Here is a 24,171-nt window from a genome sequence, read left to right as displayed (position 1 = left end):
ATGAAAAGTATAGTGTCACATAGCCATATGCAGCAGCTTACATTTATATAGCTCCTTTCAAGTAGAAAACCTCCCAAGATGCTTTATAGAGGAGGAGAAAGGTTCGCATTAAGGAACCGAGAAATGGATGCCAAGCCATGGAAGAGAAATGAGAAAAACTGACTGAAATGATGGATTTTGAGGAGGATTTTAAAAGTAGAGAGAGAAATTAAGAGATGGAAGGGTTAGGGAAGGATTTTCCAGAGAGTATGGCCAAGGCAGATTTACTCACAGCAAGATCCCACAAACAGCAATGAGATAAATGACCGATCAATCTGATTTTGATGGCGTTGGTTGAGGGAGGGCTTCTTGCTCTTCTTTGAAGAATATCATAGGAGCGTTAAGGTCCACCTGAACAGTTTAACATCACATCCAAAGAACAGCACCTCTGACGATGCAGCACTTCTCCAGTAAGCCATTGGAGTGTAAGCCGAGATTAATTAGTTATGTGCAATTTTGCTGGATCAAATCTATTTCCAAAAGACAGCTGATAAATGGCGGAAGCCAGTTTTCCCGGAGATTTCATGTCTGGGTCAGCATTTCAGTCAAGAAGCCACGTGAGATTTACTCTTAATAAAGTTGTTAATCATCATTTAATGATTCATCTGAACAAAATCAGAATCTACTTAACAAAGGAGATTTTTTAGTTTGTTCGCAGATGTTGGCAATACTAACAAGGTCGTATTTATTGCTCATCCCTAGTTGCAAGTTGTACATATCAGTGCCTCCTGCACAAAATCTGTCTGCCAAAAGCACTTATGAATTCGCGCATAGAGGTCGATGAATTCCACCTAACTTTCCAAAGTTTTGTGCTGGGAGCATTAATTCTTATATTTTGCACAAAACTGATGAGACTTTCAAAATGTCCTATTGTCTTTCAGTGAAACGAGGCAGTAGATTGGCCACATTTAGACATTTCTGAGTTTAATTTCCATTATGTGCTACTTTAGTGCACCAGCTAGTGTAGTGACAAAAATTCCTGTGTGCGCTGTCTCGATGTGTTATGTAACGTTATGCTACATTATGTGCATAGGCCCATATGTGCTCTGACCATGTGCCTACCCTATCTCCTCCCAAACTCCTTGGAGAGGCACAGAAACACAAAGACCTGTTCGGGAATCCTCTATCAAAAATTCCTCTCCAGCCCTTCACAGGCGATCAGACAAGGCTCAGGAGCCCCCAGGAGCTTGGTCGTAGTCATTGGTCAGAATGGAATCTTGCCTTCCTTCTGTCGCGATCATATTGTTTTTCAAAAGTGTGTCTGATATCTGTTAACCTATTTTAAAATAGTGCACAAAGAAATGTTTAACCCTGTTCGTACTATGTCTGGGAGGTAGAGTTAAATGGTTCAGGACCTTCCTCAGGAGATTAGGTAGGTGACTTTAGCTCGTTTTACACTGCCAGTTTTAATGGTCCAACAATCTATTGACTGCCGATAGTTTCAAGTGTGCCAATGGGATGGATCTCATACAGTATAAAAGCATCAATAGGTTTAATGAGAACATTACATAGGATTACTAAGAATATAAGGCACAAAAACAGGCCATTTGGCCCAACCAGTCCATGCCGGCGTTTATGCTCCACTCGAGCCTCCTCCCGTCTTTCCTCATCTAACCCTATCAGCGGAACCCTCTATTCCCTTCTCCCTCATATGCTTGTCCAGCCTCCCCTTAAATGCATCGATACTATTCGCTTCAACCACTCCCTGTGGTAGCGAGTTCCACATTATCACCACGCTCTGGGTAAAGAAGTTTCTTCTGAATTCCCTATTGGATTTCTTGGTGACTATCTTATATTGATGGCCTCTAGTTATGCTCTTCCCCACAAGTGGAAACACTCTCTCTGTGTCGACTCTATCAAAACCTTTCATAATTTTAAAGACCTCTATTAGGTCACCCCTCAGCCTTCTCTTTTCAAGAGAAAAGAGACCCAGCCTGTTCATCCTTTCCTGATAGGTATAACCTCGTAGTTCTGGTATCATCCTTCTAAATCTCCATAAACATTTAAAAAAGCATAGGCTGAATAAGGCCTATCTACACATGCATTTTGTTTTATTCTGGCTAAGCATTGCTCTGGCTGCTAGGCATAGCAACATTGCAAGTATGTTTATGAAGATTTTGACTGAGATTATTCACTTTTGTATTCAGTAGCCTGTGAATTTTCGCCCATTCATTTTAAAGTTGGAAATTCACAGCCTGCCAGGAAAAGAAGCAGAAAATCCCGGCCTTCCTTTGTGTGGAATTCCTAGTGAAATTGCAAACAAGTTCCTTTTGCACATGCCCCTGATTTTGTTAGAAACATTGAGCAGGGGATATCTTCACCAACGCATTTATGGTTTTGCTACAGACAGCAAGTCGGACAGTAAGGGCTCGATTTTGCCAGGCCCGAGGAGGCGGGTTTGGAGGCATGTGAGGTGGTAAAATCACAAAAAGTGGTGGGCAGGCCCGATCCTGCCTCCAGCCCGCCTCCGAGCAATTTTCCCACAATCGGGGTTTCAGACCCCGTTTCCATCCCGCCTCCAAAAGGCGGGATAGGCCTTGAACAACCAGTTAATTGCCTCTATAATCCCATTTTGAGAGGCCTTTCTGAATTTAACACATTTCACCCATGCTGCACGTCTCCTCTGAAACACGCCAGTTAATCCTGGCGACCTCACAAGTGGATTGCTTACTAACAGCTGCAGCTCCACCACTAAAAAGGCGTTTTCAGCAATCATCATTTGCAGGTGGCAGAACTTTGTTGTCTCAGGTCTGGGGGAACTTTTAGCAGGCCTACTCATTGTTGTGAAAGTTTGGAGCCTGACACCCATCTCCAGTGTGACCTCCTGGGAAACCCCTCTCCCCACCTTGACTGAGCGCTTCCTCAACTGAGGCATATACCAGAAGCATGGGAACCATTTATTTCCTTTCCTCCTGGACATCAGATTCGGACGAAGACCAGCCGTGGCAGCAGCAGAACCCTGAACAACAGCAGCACCAACAGCAGGAGCATCAACAGGAGCGCCAAGCTGGGGCTCACCCACCTGAAGCTGCACAGGCCAGAAGGCACCAGCACGCGACCACATTGCTGCCCGGGATGCAAGGGACGCACTCATGTTGGCCAGATTTGCTTAGCCTGCACAATCAAACACTTTTGCCTCGCACCTTCTTACCAGAGCATAGACAATGGACAAGAACCTGCGGATTCCGATTACCCTGACCACCATACTGACAATTGCAAGTCGCCCTAAGCCCTCAATGTGAAAGGCCCATTTGCGAAATGACACAGGCCACAACTTCAACAGTTTGCCATCAAATCTGTTTATGATACCATGACAAGGATGGCTGGTCCAAATACAATACATCACAGCACCCAAGTGACTACCCTTGTGACTACTTGTGCTTTATCTTCCTCTTACGCGTGCTCCTACGTGGTGCCTCCCCTGTGGCTTCAGCAGATGTGGAGGCCCCTTGCTCACTTTCTCGCTGCTCCTGTCTCGACGCCTTTGGCGGGTGTCCTCTCGGGTTGCAATCCTGTGAGGGCTCGGCAACAGTCTGCTGCTCCTGCGGCTGTGCAGGGGATGAGACGCCCATCTCAGTTGGGTGAAGACTCTGGTGGGGCTCTGACCGAGGGATTTGCAGTGGCATGGTCGTGTGAGCACTTGGAGAGGAGCCCCCACTTCCTTGTTGTCTGCCACCAACATCCCTCTCATGGGTCAGCCCCACTTCAGAGCTAGCAAGTGGCTTGACAGCACTTCAGGGAGGCCATGAGGACCCGTTTCTGCACTGGAAGTTCTACTCCAGAGGACTTCCATGACGGTCTGGTTTGTATGCTCAATAGCTGACTATCGTTCCTCAAGAGATGTCTTTTTATTCTGAACAATGACCATGTTTTCAAGAGCCTGGCGACTAAGCTCCTCCATGGCTGTAGCCATCCTCTCCTCTACCGTAGCCATCCTCTCCTCTACGGTAGCCAGCCTTACCACGGAGGTAGCCATCCTTTCCACGGAGGTTGCCATCCTTTCTGCGTGATGCGTTCATGCGCCAATGCCTCCATAAAGGCTCTGCTCATGTTCGTGATGGACTCCTCCATTCGCTCCACACTCGCAGCAACCCTGGAGACAAAACCTGCCAGAGACTCCTGCAACTGTTCCTGGAGTTCCAGCACTGCTCTCCTTCTGGATGGACCCGGAGGCACAGTGTTGACATGCAGCTGAGCCGAGCTGGCAGAGTCCTGTGCCCTCCGACGAGGACTCTCCACTGCTGTCCCTGTTTCCACCATCTGCTGATGCTCACTTGTGAGCTGTGATACACCAGGTGCCAACACTACTCTATCTCGCGAAGGTCCCACCGAGGTGTGAGTGTCTGCGCTGGTGCTGGGTGCGCTGAATTCTGCTGACGCTGCGCCCTCAGAGGTTGCAGCTTCCTCTGAGGAGTCTGGAAGCTCAGGTTGTTCCTCCTGCACAGTGGGGACGGGGGCTCTCGAATGTTCTGTGGGGGAGTAAAGGAAAGAGTTAGAGATGTGAGGTCAAGGTTACATGCACATTGAACAGTGCAGATGATCATAAGTCAATCTGTTAGAGCATCAGAATCATTATCAGTGACTCATGCAATGTCAATGAGAGAGATGCCAAATTATTCTGTCACCAGCTTGCTGTAATGCACCCGTCTGTCCGTCCCCCACTTGGGAACCGTCCTCAATCCCGGCGATTTCCAGGGCCGCCTCCTCCCAGGCGGTGAGCTGGGCTACTGAGGGTGGCCCTCCTGCTGTCATGGCTCTTTCCCTCTTAATGTGGGCTCTCTTTTCCTGCAATGAGGGACACAAGTGGAGTTTGAGTGAGAATGAAGGAGTGAGTTTAAAGAAGGCATAGCATAGATGCTTAGAAGGAGACAAAGGGCCCTCCCTGTGTGTTGTAAGTTGTTGTTGTTGTTGCATCACAGTGATAGGGAGTGTGATGTCTGCATGGTCGAATAGTTAAGTGAATGTGACCATAGAGAGAGAGGCAATGGGTAAGGGTGCAGGGGTGTAAGTGTCAAGTGGGATGTGGAGGAAGAGGTTGGCAAAGCAGAGTGCTGGTGAGGAGAGGCGATGGGGATCAGATTGAGGGTGATGGGAAAGTCATACTCACTTTTCCTGTGCGGAGAAGGTCATGAAACTTCTTCCTGCAATGCAGCCAGGTTCTGCGGCTCATTGATATGGAGTTGACCTCCTCGGCCACTTGCAGCCACACAGCTTTAGTCTGCTGGGGTGGCTTTTTTCTCCCTGAGGAAGGGAAGAACACCTCCTTATTGGATCTTGCTCCCTCCACCAGAGCTTGGAGGGAGGGCTCATCGAAGCGTGGAGCACACTTTGGTCTACTGCTGGACATAGTTGCTGAATGAAGCGATCACAACAATGGGCATAAAGTTTGCAGTCTCCAGAAGAAGCAGGGCCGCTTGCAGGCCTTAAATCCAGCAGCATTGATGACGTCATCGGAGGCGACTTTCTGTATGAAAAGGCTCATTGGGCCAGGGGTTCCCACACGCTGGGAATCAAGTGCCCAATTAGGGCAAAATCGTACTTTTTCCCCACTTCACTTCGGAGTCGGGGTCCTGACACGAATGCCACCTGACACGCCCCCAGCCCGCCCCCAATGGCAAAATCAAGCCTGTTAACTCTCAGCTTTTGCAAACAACCTCCTTTTGGTTTACAAATATGTCCCATTCACATATCACTGCAGTAAAGTTTGATGAGAATCTGAATTGAATTCCAAGGTGATGGATTGGGGAGGTTTTTGGTAAGTCCGTGAGGCAAATGTGTCAAGAAATTGTTACTTCCTTTCTATGATCTCATGGAAGATTGTACTGTCAACATCTTGCTTACCATCCCTAATTGCTCTCGAGAAGGTGGTGGTGAGCCTCCTTCTTGAACCGCTGCAGTCCGTGTGGTGAAGGTGCTCCCACAGTGCTGTTAGGGAGGGAGTCCCAGGATTTTGACCCAGCGACGATGAAGGATCAGCAATATACGTCCAAGTCAGGATAGTGTGTGACTTGCAGGGGAACTTGGAGGTGGTGGTGTTCCCATGCGCCTGCTGCCCTTGTCCTCCCAGGCGGTGGAGGTGGCGGGTTTGGGAGGTGCTGCCGAAGAAGTCTTGGCGAGTTGCTGCAGTGCACCTTGTAGATAGGACACATCTTGTGAACCTCTGCAGTCTATGTGGTGAAAGCACTCCCGCAATGCGGTTAGGTAGGCAGTTCGAAGATTTCAATCCAGTGACAGTACTGAAAGGACGTAAATGGCCACAAGGCTGGTATGACTCAGTCAAGAAAGATTTAGTTGAATGCAAAAAATGTTTTTGTGCAATGAGTTTTGAAACCTGGCTGAGAAGGCCAGTAAGGTTATGAAGCTGCAAGGTGAGAGAGCAAATAGAAATGATTTGAATGGTAAGGCAACAATAACAAACTGGTACAGCTGAGCTACAGCTTTAAAGAGCTGGTGATCTTTCGTAGGCAGTCCCTCGGAACTGAGGATGACTTGCTTCCACATTAAAAATGAGCTCACAGGTGACTGATTAGTCCAATGCGGGGCCTACAGTCTCTGTCACAGGTGGGGTAGACGGTGGTTGAAGGGGCGGGTGGGTGGGGTGCTTGGGTTGACGTGCGCTCCTTGCGTTGCCTGCGCTCGGCTTCCGCTTGCTCCCGGCGAAGAGACTCGAGGTGTTCGGCGCCTTCCCGGATGCTTCTCCTCCACTTTGTGCGGTATTGGGCCAGGGATTCCCAGGTGTCGGTGGGGATGTTACACTTTTTCAAGGAGGCTTTGAGGGTGTCCTTGAAGCGTTTCCTCTGCCCACCTGGGGCTCTCTTGCCGTGCCGGAGCTCCGAGTAGAGCTTGGTGATATTGTACCAGCAGCCCACAGGTTGTGCGAGAATCCACTGCCCACTCATTTCAGTGGGATCCGGAGCTGATTCATGCGTTATTGCCTTGAGTTCGTTGTGCCTGCTAATACTACCCTGCAGGGACTCGTGCAGCGACTCAACTAAATGGAGCAAAGGTCAGCCAAGGCCTCATTTAAAATCCGTGCTCTCTCTCTCTTTCAAGTGGACGGGTAACGCGAGTGCTGTAAATTGCAGTGCACCCCTGCTACCTTCTCTCACTGTGTGACGGCTCGAAAAGCTGTCTCAAAGAACCAAAAGCTCTGCACAGCAGCAAGCCCATTTAGGTAGAAGGTTTTTTTGTTGTTCAAGAGCAATACAAACAACCCACAAGCAGAAGCCTTTTCTTTTATGGACATGGGTAGATGGGGCTGGTTTGGAACTTTGAGTTAATTCTTCGCCTCAGTAAAACATGTTGACCTTTCATTGACCTGCACAAGGGCTGTCTAATTTCAAACTTAATGCATTATGGATGCCCTGAGGTTATTAAACTGAGTAATTCAATTACTGCGTGAGTTCAGCGTCGACAAATTCTTGCTATGCCTACCTCTGCTGAAGACAAAGAAAAGCAAGACTTGCATTTATATAGCACCTTACACTTTTGAAGTGCAGTCACGGTTGTGGCGATTTTAACCCGACTCGCTCAGCGTAAACCTGGCTGGCGGGCAGTTAAAATTGCCCCTGGCTCTTGCCTGTCTGAAAGCCGCCCTGATGGCAACATCTTCAATGTTGGCCTGTTCTCCTGAGCAGGCAGCGAGGACACACGCCCGCCCGGAGCCAACAGGGTCCTTCTTTACATATGCCTGCTGCGGCCTGATGACATCATTGAGACTCGACTGTAATTTTAACCCAGGCCTGAAGTTATAATCGAGGCCAATGTAACAAAGGAGAAATGCTTAGTGTAACTGAGCAGTTGTGTGGTAGTTACACTTTCACCGTGGAACGTTGGCCTTTATGTCAAGAGAGCTGGAATACGATGGGGCAGAAGTTGTGTTACAGGTGTACAGAGCTCTGGTTAGACCCCATCTGGAGCACTGCATTCAATTCTGGGCATCGCACATCAGGAAGGATATTCTGGCTTTGGAGGGTGCAGCACAGATTCACCAGTATGATACTGGAGCTAAAAGGGTTAAATTATAAGAACAGGTCATAAACACTAAGCTTGTGTTCCCTTGAATATAGAAGATTAAGCGGTGATCTAATAGAAGTGTTTAACATGATTAAAGGATGTGATGGGGTAGATGGAGAGAAAACTATTTCCTCTGGTGGGGGGAGTCCAGAACAAGGGGGCGTAACCTTAACGTTAGAGCCAGGTCATTCAGGGGTGATGTCAGGAAACACTTCTTCACACAAAGGGTAGTGGAAATCTGGAACACTCTCCCCCAAGAAGCTGTTGAGTCTAGGGGTCAATTGAAAATGTCAAAACCGAGACTGATAGATTTTTGTTGGATTTTTATTAAGGATTACGGAACCAAGGCGGGTAGATGGAGTTAAGATGCAGATCAGCCATGATCTAAATGAATGATGGAACAGGCTTCAAAGGCTGAATGGCCTCCTCCTGTTCTTATGGTCCTATGAGTTTGGGTAGTCTGAATCCAGTGTCACAAAACCACCCCTCATTTGGCACTAATTGACAATGTAAGTGGGACAGGCATAAGGGTGGTTGGTGTGGGAAAGTAAAACAAATGCAACACTGGTTTAGTAGGGGGTGCTCTGCTGAGGTTGGAGATGAGGCCCATTATTGGTCCTGGTGGAGGAAACTTTGCCCTGCCTCCAGCTGTGCTGCACCTGCCCTGCAAGTGCTTGAGGCTGACAAAGAGTGGCTGAAATGGAAAGTAGTTCATTCCTGATAAAGCACCAAAAAAAATAATCATAGAACTGTAAAGAAAATAATCTAAAAGTTAATATCACACATGATCTTAGGGCACCGAGTCAAGCACGTGGTGGACAGATGCAGATAGTGATGTGGTTAAGGAAGGACGGGGTGAAGAGGCAGGACACTGGTGATGAAGCCATGATGTGGAGATGCCGGTGTTGGACTGGGGTGGACAAATGTAGGAAGTCACACAACACCAGGTTATAGTCCAACAGCTTTATTTGAAATCACAAGCTTTCGGAGCGCTGCTCCTTCGTCAGGTGAAGTGGAGAGAAGCATACAGGCACAGCATATATAGTCAGAGAAAACTGCCAGATGATTACAGGTAATCTTTCTAACTGCCCTTTATCACACCTCGGCAGAGAGATAATCACAGCAATCAAAGGTGTGAATGGTGTCCAAACAGGTCAGTCAGGAAAACATTACATCAAAGAACAATGAGGTGGGGTCACAAGGGGTCAAATGTTGCAGATTCTGGGGTCTGTATGAAAAACAGAAAAAAAACAAAAAACTTTGCTGGAAATCACAGCCGAGGTGTGATAAAGGGCAGTTAGAAAGATTACATGTAATCATCTGGCAGTTTTCTCTGACTATGTATGCTGTGCCTGTATGCTTCTCTCCACTTCACCTGACGAAGGAGCAGCGCTCCAAAAGCTTGTGATTTCAAATAAAGCTGTTGGACTATAACCTGGTGTTGTGTGACTTCCTACTGGTGATGAACTAACAGCAGCGATGAAGCCCAGCAGATAGAGGCAGATTTCCAGCATGCTAAGTGGCCCTGTTGTGTTGCACAGATATTACAGGGTAATCTCTTTAAACAAGGAAATACCTATTTTCCAGGAGGTAACCAGAGGACACAGGTTTAAAATAATTGGCAAAGGAAATCAGGGTGATGAGGAGAATTTTTTTTACACAATCAACCACACCATCCTCATCTAATACCACTCCTGTGTTGTTCAACTCAACGGGACTGCCCTCACCTAACCCCACTCGCCTAACCCACAGTAGCCAAAGCACTACATCAATGGCTTCTCATCCCACCTCCAACTTACCTCTGGAGTCTCCCAAGTATCTATTTATGGCCCCCTCCTCTTCGTCCTCTACATGCTGTCCCTTGGTGACGTCATCCATAGATATTTTTTACAACACCCATCTCTATTTCTTCACAACTTCTCTCAATCCCTCCACTGCCTTTGTGCTGTCAGACTGCTTGGCCAACAGCCAATCTTGAATGATCTGAAATTTCGGCCAGTTAAATATTGGGAGGGCCAAAGCCAACGCCTTTTGTCCCCTCCCCCGATTCCATCGCCCTCTCCCTGGCCGCTGTCTCAGACCGTTCGCAACCCTGACATCCTATTCAACCCAGAGCAGAGTTTCTGCCCCCATATCCTCTCCATCGCAAGGTCCACCTACTTCCCCTTCCATAACATTGCTCGTCTCAGCCCATCTACTGCTGTAACTCTCATCCATATCTTTGTCGTCTCCAAATCTGGCTATTCCAATGCACTCCTGGCCGGCCCCCTATCCTCCATGCTCTGTAAACTTGAGCTTGTCCAAAATTTTGCTGCCTGTGTCCTATAATGCATCAGGTCCCACTCACCATCACTCCTGTCCTTGCTTACTCACCTCAATGACCTCAATTCAAGTTCTCATTCTTGTGTTTAAATCCACTTCCTGGCTTTGCGCCTCCCTATTTCTAAACCTCCTCCAGCCCTACTGCCCCCCCCCCAAAGAACTCTCTGTTCCTCTGATTCTAGCCTCTTGTGCATCCCCCCTCTCTTTTACCCACCATTGGCAGCCGTGCTTTCAACTGTCAAAGTCCCAGACTCTGGAATTCCCTCTTTAAACCCCTCTGCTTCTCCATCTCCCTCCTTCACCAAGCTCCTCCGAGATCACTTTCTTTGCTTTGGTGTCTATTTTGGTCTCATTATGCCTCTATGCAGCGTGTTGGGACATTTTCCGACATGTAAAGCATGATATAAATGTCAATTGTTAATTCAAAAGATATGTGGACTTACATTTTGGACTATTTGTGCTGTTAATACGCACAGCAGTATTAACCATCCTTCTGTCTCCTTATGAACGCCCCATATTGATATAAAACAGTTAGAGCAGACTTAAGAACATAACTAGTAACTGATGTTCTTTCCATGGAGGGAGTGCAGCGAAGATTCACCAGACTGATACCTGGGATGGCAGGAATGACGTATGAGGAGAGATTGGGTCGATTGGGCTTATACTCGCTGGAGTTTAGAAGAATGAGAGGGGATCTCATTGAAACTTATAAAATTCTAACAGGACTAGACAGACTAGATGCAGGAAGGATGTTCCCGATGGCGGGGGAGTCCAGAACCAGGGGTCACAGTCTAAGGATAAGGGGTAAGCCATTTAGGACTGAAATGAGGAGGAATTTCTTCACCCAGAGAGTGGTGAACCTGTGGAATTCTCTACCACAGAAGGCAGTTGAGGCCAATTCATTAAATATATTCAAGAAGAAGTTAGATATATTTCTTAAGGCTAAAGGGATCAAGGGATATGGGGAGAAGGCAGAGACAGGGTACTGAGTTTGGATGATCAGCCATGATCTCATTGAATGGCAGAGCAGGCTCGAGGGGCCGAATGGCCTACTCCTGCTCCTATGTTTCTATGTCAAATGGATAGGTCATTTTAATTGGGATTAGTGCAGGCACAGGGGAACAGTTAAAGATCGAGCGCAGCAAGATCAGGAAGCTTATTAGCTGTTGCGGTGCTGAAGAGTTAACCGACTTGGAAGCAAAAAAATAATTGCCCTTTATTCATTCATCGTACTCTCTTATTGTGGTGACAAAGCTCTTGTCTTTTTTCATTATCATTACCCCCACCGAGGCTCATTGAGATTCCGCAGGAGTCTGCTTCTGCCTACGCACTGATGTCACTGCCTACTAAGTACAAGGTCCATGGTCGACTGGTTGATGGCACGGCAGTTTCCGAGCAAGGTGGGGTTTGGGCCGCCAGGAATATATATATATAAATAAACACTGCGCTGAAGGAATGGTGCTCAACTTTGATGTAAGTCAAAGTGCTCACTCGCCGCTCTGTGCCCTTTTTGCGTTTCATTTCACTGGTGTTGAAACTTCTGTCGGATCATTGATCTCTTTTGCAATTTCCCTTTCAAAAGCTTTAATTATTGATCGGCTTTCTCTCCCCAACCGTATGTGCTTATGCTGGGCATCGCCACACAGGGGAGTTTTCAGATGAGCATCTGTCTTATTGTTGTGTGTTTCTGATACTAAACACACGAGTCTTTCCTCCTACTGCCCAATCACTGTCAGCATTTGATCTGTACTCCCTGTCTAACTCATACCGCCTATGGCTACACTGTGTGATGCTAGTCAATAGCCACCATATCCATACTCTGTGCTGGAAAGACCCTCTCGATTATTTATTCCTATCATTGCTATGGTGATACTTTGAAATCTTAACCTTTGTTGAGATCATTAACTCCAGGTCTGATCTGAAGTTAAATACTCCCTCTTTGATGCTCTCCCACACTACTTGGGATTTCCATGCTCACCCTTTAACAAGCAAAATTGCTGCTTCTACCTCTCACTTCTCACTAATTTTCTCAAACCCCCACCCCACCTCTGCTTTTTGGACAGGAACAATCCCCAGAGCAGCGCTAAGCACGAACAAGTAGTCTGCCAGCACTTTCCATGGGAAGTGAACCATTACTTATATGTGTTTGTCAGCTGTGGCCCGATGGGAGCACTCTCACTTCTGAGTTTATGAAGGTTGTGGGTTCAAATCCCACTCCAGTGAGACTTGAGCACAAACTCTAGGCTGACACTCCAGTGCAGTACTGAGGGAGCGCTGCATTGTTGGAGGGAATGGCCCAGAAATCCGGGTCCCCACGGGTGAGTACGCACGGGGTACTCACGCGTAGGCCCAACGAAAGTGCCGGTTTCGTGCATGCACTGCGCATGCGCGGGAAACCGGCACTTCCGTTCCCCTGAAAGAAGGGGTTGACAGGTGGAACGCGTGCGCTGGAGAGGCAGCGTGTGCGCATCGAACTTACAGTTTTTTTGCAGGTTTTTCCGGGAGGGTAAGTCTCCAGCAGTTACACTTTTAAAATGCAGACGCAAGGCCTGCTTTTAACAAGGTAAGTGGTGAATTAATTAAAATTAAAACATTTTTTCCACAGGTTTATTATTTTTAAATACTTTAAAGAAAGGTAAGTTTATTTTTAGCCCCGTTAGAAAATGTAATTAATTTTTTCAAAAATTTAAATTATTGTTTAAAATAGTTATTTCATGTAATTTATAGTTATTTTTAAAATGTGATTTAAAAAAAAAATGTATTTGAAGTTTTAATTATGTTTTGGGGCTTATAGTATTTATAGGTTTGACAGCTCTTCCTGTCAAATCTATGAATACAGATTCCCTGCTACCATTGGCTCTCCATGGCCCACGTGATCCCAGGGGACGCTTCGAACGAACTGCGCCCCTGGGATACGCAAGCACTGCGCGCCGGCAGTTGGAGGAGGCCCAGGATCGGAATCCCACGCGGGCCCACAGCTCAACGGCCGGCGCGCTAGGTAAGTGCAGGTCGGGGGCTTGCACCCGCGGGAAGCCCCCGACCCGAATTTCTGGGCCATTGTCTTTTGTTGGAGATGTTAAACTGAGGCCCTGTCTGCCCTCTCAGTTGGATGTAATAGATCCATTGGTGTAAAGTCTGTGGGTTGTGCAGTTAATTACGACACAGACTTCAGGAGTAACATACAACAGGACTTTACTATTCGAAGGTCAGGGCGAATCTGCCCAATAAGTCATGCCACAGCACTTATATACCGGTGTGGTCACCGTCGGTATTACCGTATACAGAAGCCAAACAAGTAGTGCCACACCTAAAATCGTTCTCTTAAAGGTGAACGGTTACATACACTACAATTGGCACAATAATGAAGAAGAACAGGAAAGTTCTCCCTGATGTCCTGGCCAATATTTATTCCCCAACCAACATCACTAAAAAAAACCAGATGAACCAATCATTTATCTCACTGCTGTTTGTTGGATCTTGCTGTGCAGAAAACTGGCTTCTGCGTTTCCTACATTCCAACAGTGACTTCACGTCTAAAGTACTTAGTTGGCTGTAAAGTGCTTTGGTCATGAAAGGCGCCATTTCTTTCTTTCCTTTCTTTCTCTAAGGTTATAAAACCGAGTAAAACATGTCGCTCCCCCTCCCCAGCATTTTTTAAAAAATTTTTGGAGAAGGCTGTTTGAAATTAGTAAAATGTCTCATAAATACACAGGGCTTGGTGAGACCACACCTGGAGCACTGTGTGCACTTTTGGTCTCCTTACCTAAGAAAGGATATATTTGCCATGGAGGGAGTGCAGCGAAGGTTCACTGGACTGATTCCTGGGATGGCAGGACTGTCGTATGAGGAGAGATTGGGTCGACTAGACCTGTATTCACTAGAGTTTAGAAGAATGAGAGGGGATCTCATTGAAACGTATAAAATTCTGACAGGGCTCGACAGACTGGATGCAGGGAGGATGTTTCCCCTGGCTGGGGGGGGGGAGTCTAGAACGAGGGGTCACAGTCTCAGGATACGGGGTAGGACATTTAGGACTGAGATGAGGAGAAATTTCTTCACTCAGAGGGTGGTGAACCTGTGGAATTCTCTACCACAGGAGGCTGTGGAGGCCAAGTCACTGAATATATTTAAGAAGTAGATAGATTTCTAGACACAAAAGGCATCAAGGGGTATGGGGAGAGAGCGGGAATATGGTATTAAGATAAAGGATCAGCCATGATCATATTGAATGGTGGAGCAGACTCGAAGGGCCGAATGACCTACTCCTGCTCCTATTTTTCTATGTTTCTATGTTTCAATGTTGACAAAGATTAACAGATGCCAAGAGGTTCATTTAAACCAGTACAGATTCTTTTGGATGAAGCCTAATGTTTAAGGTTTAGGATGCCCATAATAGAGGTTTACACTCCAGTTTGTTTGCCAGAAAGTGGAGTGAGTTTCATCGTTGCTCAACTCCATGTGAGGAAAGAACTCTAACTTCATTCTCCTTGAAGGTCTTGAAGGTGCAACTACTCGCTGCTAACCCAGTCTTGGATTGCAATCGAGAATTCCTCATTCAAATGATTGGGAGTATGTATGAGTCACCTTGTTCAAGGAGAGTTGTACTCAGAGATGAGTAAAAGGTTCTGTCGTATCCTAGGGTGCAGTTGCTGTCAGTAAGCTGACAATACCTCCGAGGAGATAAGAGTGCAATTGCGAAAATAGCTCTATGAATATTGTTTTCAAATTTAGTTGATGTGTTTACCTCAAGGAAGTTTCATTATGAAGAGGACATCCACCAATGCTTAGCACACAAACTTCTCGGCAGAGTTTGTGAAATGTTTCAACTGCACGGTTTTCACAGAAAAAAATGGGATCGTTTAAACTCTTCAAGAAGAAAATAAACAACTTGTCAACATGAGGGGCTTCAGTTCTGAGGTGAGGTTGGAAAAGTTGGGACTGTTCTCCTTGGAACAGAGCAGGTTAAGAGGTGACCTAATGGAGGTTTTCAAGATGATGAGAGTGGGTCAATAGCCAGAGGTGATAGATTTCAAATCGCTGGCAAAAGAGCTAGAGGGGAGATGAGGAGATTTTTTTTCGCTCGGAGAGTTGTCGGGATCTGGAACACTCTTCCTGAAAAGGTGGTGGAAGCTGATTCCATCAATAATTTTAAAAGGGAGTGACGTAATAAAACTCACTACGCACTTGGTTTGAGCATAAAGCAAGGCTTTAATCAACTTGTTTCAGAACATGGAGGTGTAGTTGTACTTCACTAGTTCCTTGTCTTACAAAATGTCCCTGGAAAGCTGGGGCCCACGCCCGAGTATTTATACTCCTTGGACGGCGCCACCAGCTGGCCATCCAGCGTTATTTCACGAGTAGTTTCTTGATGAATGATGAGATTTATAACAGGGAGTTGGACAGGTACTTGAGGATGAGGAACTTACAAGGTTACGGACAAAAAGCGGGGATGTGGGACCAATGTCCCTTTAATATTTTTTGTGTAGAGGCCCCTTTAAAATTGCTGGGTGGCCGCGCATGCGGAGTATTTCTTCCAGCTTGTGAGCTTCTGAGAGGCTCCGGATTCACGCGTACCTGCGCACATTAGGGGGAAAATTTGGGTGGGACTAAGCAGGCCTGCACTTTCAAAGAGCCAGCATAGCATGATGGGCCGAATGGCCTCCTTCTGTGCTTTGCGTTTCTATGATTCTATGATACATGGCCTTCACAGAAAAGATTGGATTGTTTAAACTCTTCAAGAAGAAACTAAAGAACTTGTCAATAGGTAAACAAACACAGCAGCCATTTTGCACACAGCAAGGTACCACAAACAGCAGCAAGATGACTGAGCATGTCAGCCTGTTGTTGACGAGGCCAAGAGAAGAATATTGACCAGGAGAACTCCCTGCTGCTATCGAATCTTTAATGCCCACCCAAGCAGATCTCATCTTAACATCGCATCCAAAGTAAAGCACCTGCAAAAAATGCAGCACTCCTTCAGTACAGCATTGAATTGTCAGCTTAGAGGGTGTGCTGAAATCCCTGGAATACGACCTGAAGCAACACTTTCTAAATCAGAGGAAAGACTGCTACCGACTGAACGGAACTGGCATGAACAAGAAGAAGATCATCAAGAAGGGACACATCATTGTAGATTCTGATAAGCAGAGATAATTTATGCCTCGTTTCTACTTCCTACCCATTCTAAAGGCATTCATCATGTCTGCGTTGAGTCCTTGCATATGTGCACAAATCGTTGAAGGTGGCAGTGCAGGTTGAGAAAGCGGTTAAAAAAAGCATATGGGATCCTGGGCTTCATAAATAGAGGCACAGAGTACAAAAGCAAGGAAGTTATGATGAACCTTTATAAAAACATTGGTCTGGCCTCAACTGGAGTATTGTGTCCAATTCTGGGCACCGCACTTTAGGAAGGATGTGAAGGCCTTAGAGAGGGTGCAGAAAAGATTTACAGGAATGGTTCCAGGGATGACGGACTTCAGTTATGTGGATAGACTGGAGAAGCTGGGGTTGCTCTCCTTAGAGCAGAGAAGGATGAGAGGAGATTTGATAGAGCTGTTCAAAATCATGAGGGGTCTGGACAGAATAGAGTGAGAGAAACTATAGGAAGGATATGATTGCATTGGAGAGGGTGCAGAGGAGATTCACCAGGATGTTACCTGGGCTGGAGCGCTTCAGCTTTGAAGAGAGACTGGACAGGCTGGGGTTGTTTTCCTTAGAGCAGAGAAGGCTGAGGGAGGACCTGATTGAGGTGTACAAAATTATGAGGGGCATAGATAGGGTAGATAGAAAGGAACTTTTCCCCTTAGTAGAGGGGTCAATAACCAGGGGGCATAGTTTCAAGATGAGTGGCAGGAGGTTTAGAGGGGATTTGAGGAAAAACTTTTTCACCCAGAGGGTGGTTGGAATCTGGAACTCACTGCCTGAAAGGGTGGTAGAGGCAGGAACCCTCACAACATTCAAGAAGCATTTAGATGAGCACTTGAAACGCCATAGCATACAAGGCTACGGACCAAGTGCTGGAAAATGGGATTAGAATAGACAGGGCTTGATGGCCGGCACGGACACGATGGGCTGAAGGGCCTCTTTCTGTGCTGTATAACTCTATGGGCTCAATTTTGTCAATGGGGAGCTTTTTGGGTTGTAGTCCCGCCTCCATCGACTTGTGGCCAACCCACGCTATTTTCCCTTGATTGACCTTGTTAAGCCCACCCAGCAAGCTCAGCAGGCCAATTAAGGGACACCTGGTTACTGGTGACGTCAGCGATTGACATTTCATCTGTCAAGAGCTTTTGACAGATGAAAAATCAGCGTTTGACAGCTCTGTGAAGCTCTCAAACACTGACAATCTGTCTTCTAACTTGAGCCCTTCTACTCAGACTCAGTTAGTGAGCTCTCCAGACCAGAAAGCAGAGGCTGCAGCTTCTGACAGTTCAGCGGCCATTCTGCTTTCTGTGGATGGCTCTAGATGAAAAGTGAATTGGCAGCTGTCTTTCATTCTGCCAGCGCAATTCACACTTCATCTAGAGCCATCCTTTGTTTCTTAACCTGTCCCATTAACATTTCTTTTGGCCTTGAATATCTCTTAACGTCTCTTAACCTCTCCTGCTTTCTACCCTATCACAGACCTTCCCTTTTGTTCTTTCCTCCCCTCCCCCCTTTCCCAGCCCCTCCACTTGCTTAAAAATCTGTTCCATTTCCTGCTTTTTTCCAGTTCTGATGAAAGGTCATTGACCTGAAACGTTAACTCTGTTTCTCTCTTCACAGATGCTGCCTGACCTGCTGAGTATCTCCAGCATTTTCTGTGTTTATTTCAGATTTCCAGCATCCGCACTATTTTCTTTTTGTACTGACAAAGACAATACTACTTTAAAAGACACTTCTGATACTTGCGGAAAAAATACTGAATCCATCTCAGGGCCAACCTCTAAACAGTCATTAATAACTAGACATTCTTATTATGAACACAGCTAGCTTCTAGCTAGTCATTTATTCAGTACACGTTCTCTGGGTACAGTATCTGTAGAGATGCAGCATGTGTGCTCCTGTGTGCAGGCTGCCATCTTGACTGTTGCCTTGTGGGTACCCTAGTGCCTCATGGGTAATGTAGTCTTAATATATATACAGCTGGGTAGTGTAGTCTTATACATACAGCTATATACAGCTCTACGCAGCTCTACGGCTCCACCTAGTGTCCACTATAGAATGACATGTTATTGATCACTACAGTTTCTCTCTTCACAGATGCTGCTCTGACCTGCTGAGTATCTCCAGCATTTTCTGTGTTTATTTCAGATTTCCAGCATCCGCAGTATTTTGTTTTTGTACTGACAAAGACAATACTACTTTAAAAGACACTTCTGATACTTGCGGAAAAATTACTGAATCCATCTCAGGGCCAACCTCTAAACAGTAAGCTTCATATGGTTTTAAAATGTTACAGGGTCATGGAGGGTTAAACTCAGCACAATATTCTGGATTTTGACACTAATATGGTTCGATACTCCACTAATGCCACAAAAACAAATGTATATCAGACTGTCCTAAGCAATTACCATAATTATTTGCCTTCCCCAACAAGTTCCTGTATGGTCATTGGTTTTATGAAACAAATTTATAACAAAAGTGGCAAGTATGTAAACCTTAAAGTCTTAAATGGTTTTATTCTGTACAAAATTATTCTGGTCAAAACTGGCCAATTCTTGGTCTTGTTGGGTTAAACAGAGACCCCTGTGTCTGTGTCTATGGTTCAAGTGAATGTTAAAGATCCCACGGCATTGGTCAAGGAAGAGAAGTAAGTTTTGTTGGTCTCCGAGTCAGTATTCATCCCTCAACTAACTATCACAAACAGATTAACTGACCTTTCGTCTCATTCCTCTTTGTGGGATGTTGCCATAGCAATATGGATGTTGGCTCCATGACAACAGTCATCACACTTCAAAGTCATTAATGTGCACCACTCCCAGGAGGCATATTGGTGTAATAAGCTGCTGCACAAATGCAAGAATTATTATTATAAGTATATATAAGAAATAACTTTGTTACAAGTGGAACTGTACAGTGTCACTTTTCGCTGAGTTTCTCCCAGTATGTCCTTGTTTTTTTTGGTTTTCCTTTCCAACCTCCCCCTGCTGTCTAGTTCTGTCCATGTTTTCCATCCTCGTTCAGCTTTACATTGAATTTACAGCACAGAAACAGGTCATTCGGCCCAACTGGTCTATACTGGTGTTTAGACTGGTGTTTACTAGATGCAGGAAGGATGTTCCCAATGGCGGGGGAGTCCGGAGCCAGGGGTCACAGTCTAAGGATAAGGGGTAAGCCATTTAGGACAGAGATGAGGAGGAATTTCTTCACCCAGAGAGTGGTGAACCTGTGGAATTCTCTAACACAGAAGGCAGTTAAGGCCAACTTATTAAATATATTCAAGAAGGAGTTGGATATATTTCTTAAGGCCAAAGGGATCAAGGGATATGGGGAGGAAGCAGGGACAGGGTACTGAGTTTGGATGATCAGCCATGATCTCATTAAATGGCGGAACAAGCTCGAGGGGCCGAATGGCCTACTCCTGCTCCTATCTTCTATGTTTATGCTCCACACGAGCCTCCTCCCACCCTATTTCATCCCACCCCATCAGCATACCCTTCTATTCCTTTCTCCTTCATGTGTTTATCTAGCTTCCCCTCAAATGCATCTATACTATTCGCCTCAACTACTCCATGTGGTAGCGAGTTCCACATTCCCACCATTCTCTGAGTAAAGAAATCTCATCTAACGTCCTTACTGGATTTATTAATGACTCTCTTATATTTATGGCCCCTAGTTTTGGACTCCCCCACAAGTGGAAACATCTTCTCTACATCTACCCAAACAATCCCTTTCATAATTTTAAAGTCCTCCATCAGATCACCCCACACTGGAATTTTTTGAGGATGTAACTGGTAGAATAGATAAGGGAGAACCAGTGGATGTGGTGTATTTGGACTTTCAAAAGGCTTTCAATAAAGTCCCACATAAGAGATTAGTGTGTAAAGTTAAGGCACATGGGATTGGGGGCAAGGTATTGACTTGGATAGAGAACTGGTTGGCGGACAGAAAGCAAAGAGTTGGAATAAACGTCTCTTTTTCCGAGTGGCAGGCAGTGACTAGTGGGGTACCGCAGGGATTGGTCCTTGGACCCCAGCTATTCACAATATATATTAATGATCTAGACGAGGGAACTAGATGCTTTATCTCCAAATTTGCAGACGACGCAAAGCTGGGTGGGCGTGTGTGCTGTGAGGAGGATGCCGAGAAACTACAGGATGATTTGGACAGGTTGGGTGATTGGGCAGAAGCATGGCAGATGCAATATAACGTGGATAAATGTGAGGTTATCCACTTTGGTGGCAAAAACAGGAAGGCAGATTATTATCTGAATGGCAATAGATTGGGAGAAGGGGAAGTGCAACGAGACCTGGGTGTCCTTGTGCACCAGTCGCTGAAGGTAAGCATGCAGGTGCAGCAGGCAGTTAAGAAGGCAAATGGTATGTTGGCCTTCGTAGCGAGAGGGTTTGAGTACAGGAATAAGGATGTCTTGCTGCAGTTGTACAGGGCCTTGGTGAGACCACATCTTGAGTATTGTGTGCAGTTTTGGTCGCCTTATCTGAGGAAGGATGTTCTTGCCATGGAAGGAGTTCAGCGAAGATTCACCAGGCTGATACCTGGGATGGCAGGAATGACGTTGAGGAGAGATTGGTTCGATTGGGCTTGTACTCGCTGGAATTTAGAAGAATGAGAGGGGATCTCATTGAAACTTATAAAATTCTGACAGGACTGGACAGACTAGATGCAGGAAGGATGTTCCCGATGGTCGGGGAGTCCAGAACCAGGGCTCACAGTCTAAGGATAAGGGGTAGGCCATTTAGGACAGAAATGAGGAGGAATTTCTTCACCCAGAGAGTGGTGAACCTGCGGAATTCTCTACCACAGAAGGCAGTAGAGGCCAATACATTAAATATATTCAAGAAGGAGTTAGATATATTTCTTAAGTCTAAAGGGATCAAGGGGTATGGGGAGAAAGCAGGGACCGGGTACTGAATTTGGATGATCAGCCATGATCGCATTGAATGGCGGAGTAGGCTCGAGGGGCCGAATGGCCTACTCCTGCTCCTATCTTCTAGGTTTCTATGTTTCAGCCTTCTCTCTCTCAAGGAAAGAGCCCCCAAGCCTGTTCATTCATTCCTGATAGTTGTAACCACTCAGTTCTGGTATCAGACTTTGCTCACTCTCCAGGTAAGTGACAGTTACATAGAAACATAGAAGATAGGAGCAGGAGTAGGCCATTTGGCCCCTCAAGCCTGCTCCGCCATTCAGTGAGATCATGGCTGATCATCCAAACTCAGTACCCTGTCCCTGCCTTCTCCCCATATCCCTTGATCCCTTTAGCCTTAAGAAATATATCTAACTGCAGGTAAGGTTAGGCATGTGCCGGAAAGATTGTGGGAGAAAATGAGGTAACAATCTCCCAGGTATAAGGCGCCCGAGGAGGCAATTTCTCACCATCACCACTAGGGGGGTAAACTATCGGAGCAAATCTCCCGCCCGCTATAGGCCCCGCTCAAAGGGGGATGAAAAGCGGGCGTGTTCTATCACGGGTGGACAATCCAATCCGCCAGTTTACTCATTCCCCCCGAGCAGTGAAGGTGAAAATTACCACCTGGGGACTGAGGGGGAAAGAGGGACAAAGGAAAACCAGCAAGAGAAATAAAAGGGAATAGAGCAAAGTTAGAATAAAGAAAGAGATCTGCAAGTTGTTTATTTTGTGAAAATTAATTTAAAGCGATTTTAATTGATCTGAAGACTAAAATGGTACTCATTGTGCGATTTGGAGTAATTAGGCTTGATGTATTTTATATTTGTATCCTGATAATGGGATTTTAATCATATATCTAACTTTAATTAATATAATGAGTCTTCTGAGTGTGATTTTTAATTGGACAATTTATTTACGCGTTAATATCGCTATTTATTTTATTATGAAATGGTTGCTGCTCCGCTCACTCTAGTAATGGAGAGGCGGAAATTAATTGAAAGTAATTTGGGGATTTAACTGATCTCGCAGTGGTGGGGAAACAAAACCACCACGTTAGGAAAGCCGAGGCCTTTCACAGTGAAAGCATTGCTGCTTTTTCTTCACAGCAAGTCTTCATGCAGTAAGTCGGTGAAATGTCCATCGGAACCTGAATTCGCCCCAAAGTCTTATAATTAACAAGACTCTTTCAGTGTTACCTAATTGAGAATGAATAAATACACCCTGGTAAATGATTCAGTTTATTACACATTAAGGAATGCACGTTGGTAAAGGACTCATGTTATTAAACTTACAATGAAGTTAAACCATGGGCCTTGAAATTGCATTGTGAGATACAGTTTATTTTAAATGGATTAATGCCTTCATTAAGATAGCAGGCAAAGGAAATTCACACAAAGCATTTGTGCGCTGCTATTTCACAAGGTCATTAGGGTCGATTTTCAGTGTGCCGTAGAGTCGGGGTTGGAGGCATGCGGGGGGTTAAATTCCCGAATTCGGGGGTCCCGACACCATCCCGCCCAAAACCCGCCTCCGTGTAAGTTTCAAAGGAGGCGGGTACCCGCCCCACACTGGAACCCGCCGACCTGAGGCGGGAAGGGATTAGTGCCAACAGGTAGTTAACAGGAAGTTTTCAGCTTAATCCCTATTTTAAAGCTTGAAGTGTGGGATTCCCGACGGCTCCAAACCACGCCAAGCTAGAGGAGTCGGGCCGTCGGGTTGAAGGACTTGGAGGGGTCGCGATGTCAGTGTTCAGGTGAGTGATGGGTGCATGAGTGCAAAGGTAAGTGTGTTTGGTGTGTCTAAAGTGTGTAAAGAAGTTTAAATTACCTGTACTTACCTTTACAGCCTTCCTTCCTCTAGGTTTCCGGAGTCCATCATTCAGCCGGCACAGAAAGCAGAATGGCTGCGATCTGTCAAAAGTGACAGCCTGTAGTTTTCAGTGCCGGTGAGATTTCTAACTGAGTCTGCGTAGAAGGACTCAGGTTAGAAGTAAGACTGTCAGTGTTTGACAGCTTCAAACAGCTGTGAAACACTGATATTTCATCTGTCAACACGTCTTGACAGATGAAATTTCAGTCTGTGACGTCACCTGTTGCCGGGTGACCCTTAATTGGCCTGCTGAGCCCGCGGGGCGGGCTCAACAAGGTCAATCAAGCTAAAATCCCGTGGATTGGCCACATCTCGATGGAGGCGGGACTACAACCCCGAAAGTTGTAGTCCCACCTCCTTCCCGACTTCTGAATGAAAATCCTGCCCAATGTGTTTCATGTACCATCCACGGGATGCACAGCAGCAACTCGCCAAGGCTTCTTCGACAGCTCCTCTCAAACCCGCGACCTCCGCCACTTAGAAGGACGAGGGCAGCAGGTGCCTGGGAACACCACCACCTCCGAGTTCCTCAGCAAGTCACACACCCTCCCGATTTGGACATATGTCGCCCATTCCTTCATCGTCAAAATCCTGGAACTCCCTCCCTGATAGCAATGTGGTCGCACCTTCACCACACGGGCTGCAGCGGTTCAAGTACAAGGCCCACCACCACCTTCTCAAGTGCGACTAGAGTTGGACGATAAATGCTGGCCTTGCTAGCGATGCCCATATCCCGAGAATAATATGGCTAAAAGGATCCACTATTGACTAAGGGGGGAATTTTGCCAGCCCTGGGGAGGCGGGTTTGGAGGGCGGACTGGCCGGGAAAATGGCAGAATCTGGGGGCGGGTACCCAT

The sequence above is a fragment of the Somniosus microcephalus genome, chromosome 32 (assembly GCF_052327205.1).
Source record: "Somniosus microcephalus isolate GS21.2 chromosome 32, FLI_Smic_1.0, whole genome shotgun sequence".
NCBI classification, from domain to species: Eukaryota; Metazoa; Chordata; class Chondrichthyes; order Squaliformes; family Somniosidae; genus Somniosus; species Somniosus microcephalus.
The sequence above is the reverse complement of the archived record's forward strand: the minus strand, read 5'-3'. Positions refer to the sequence as shown.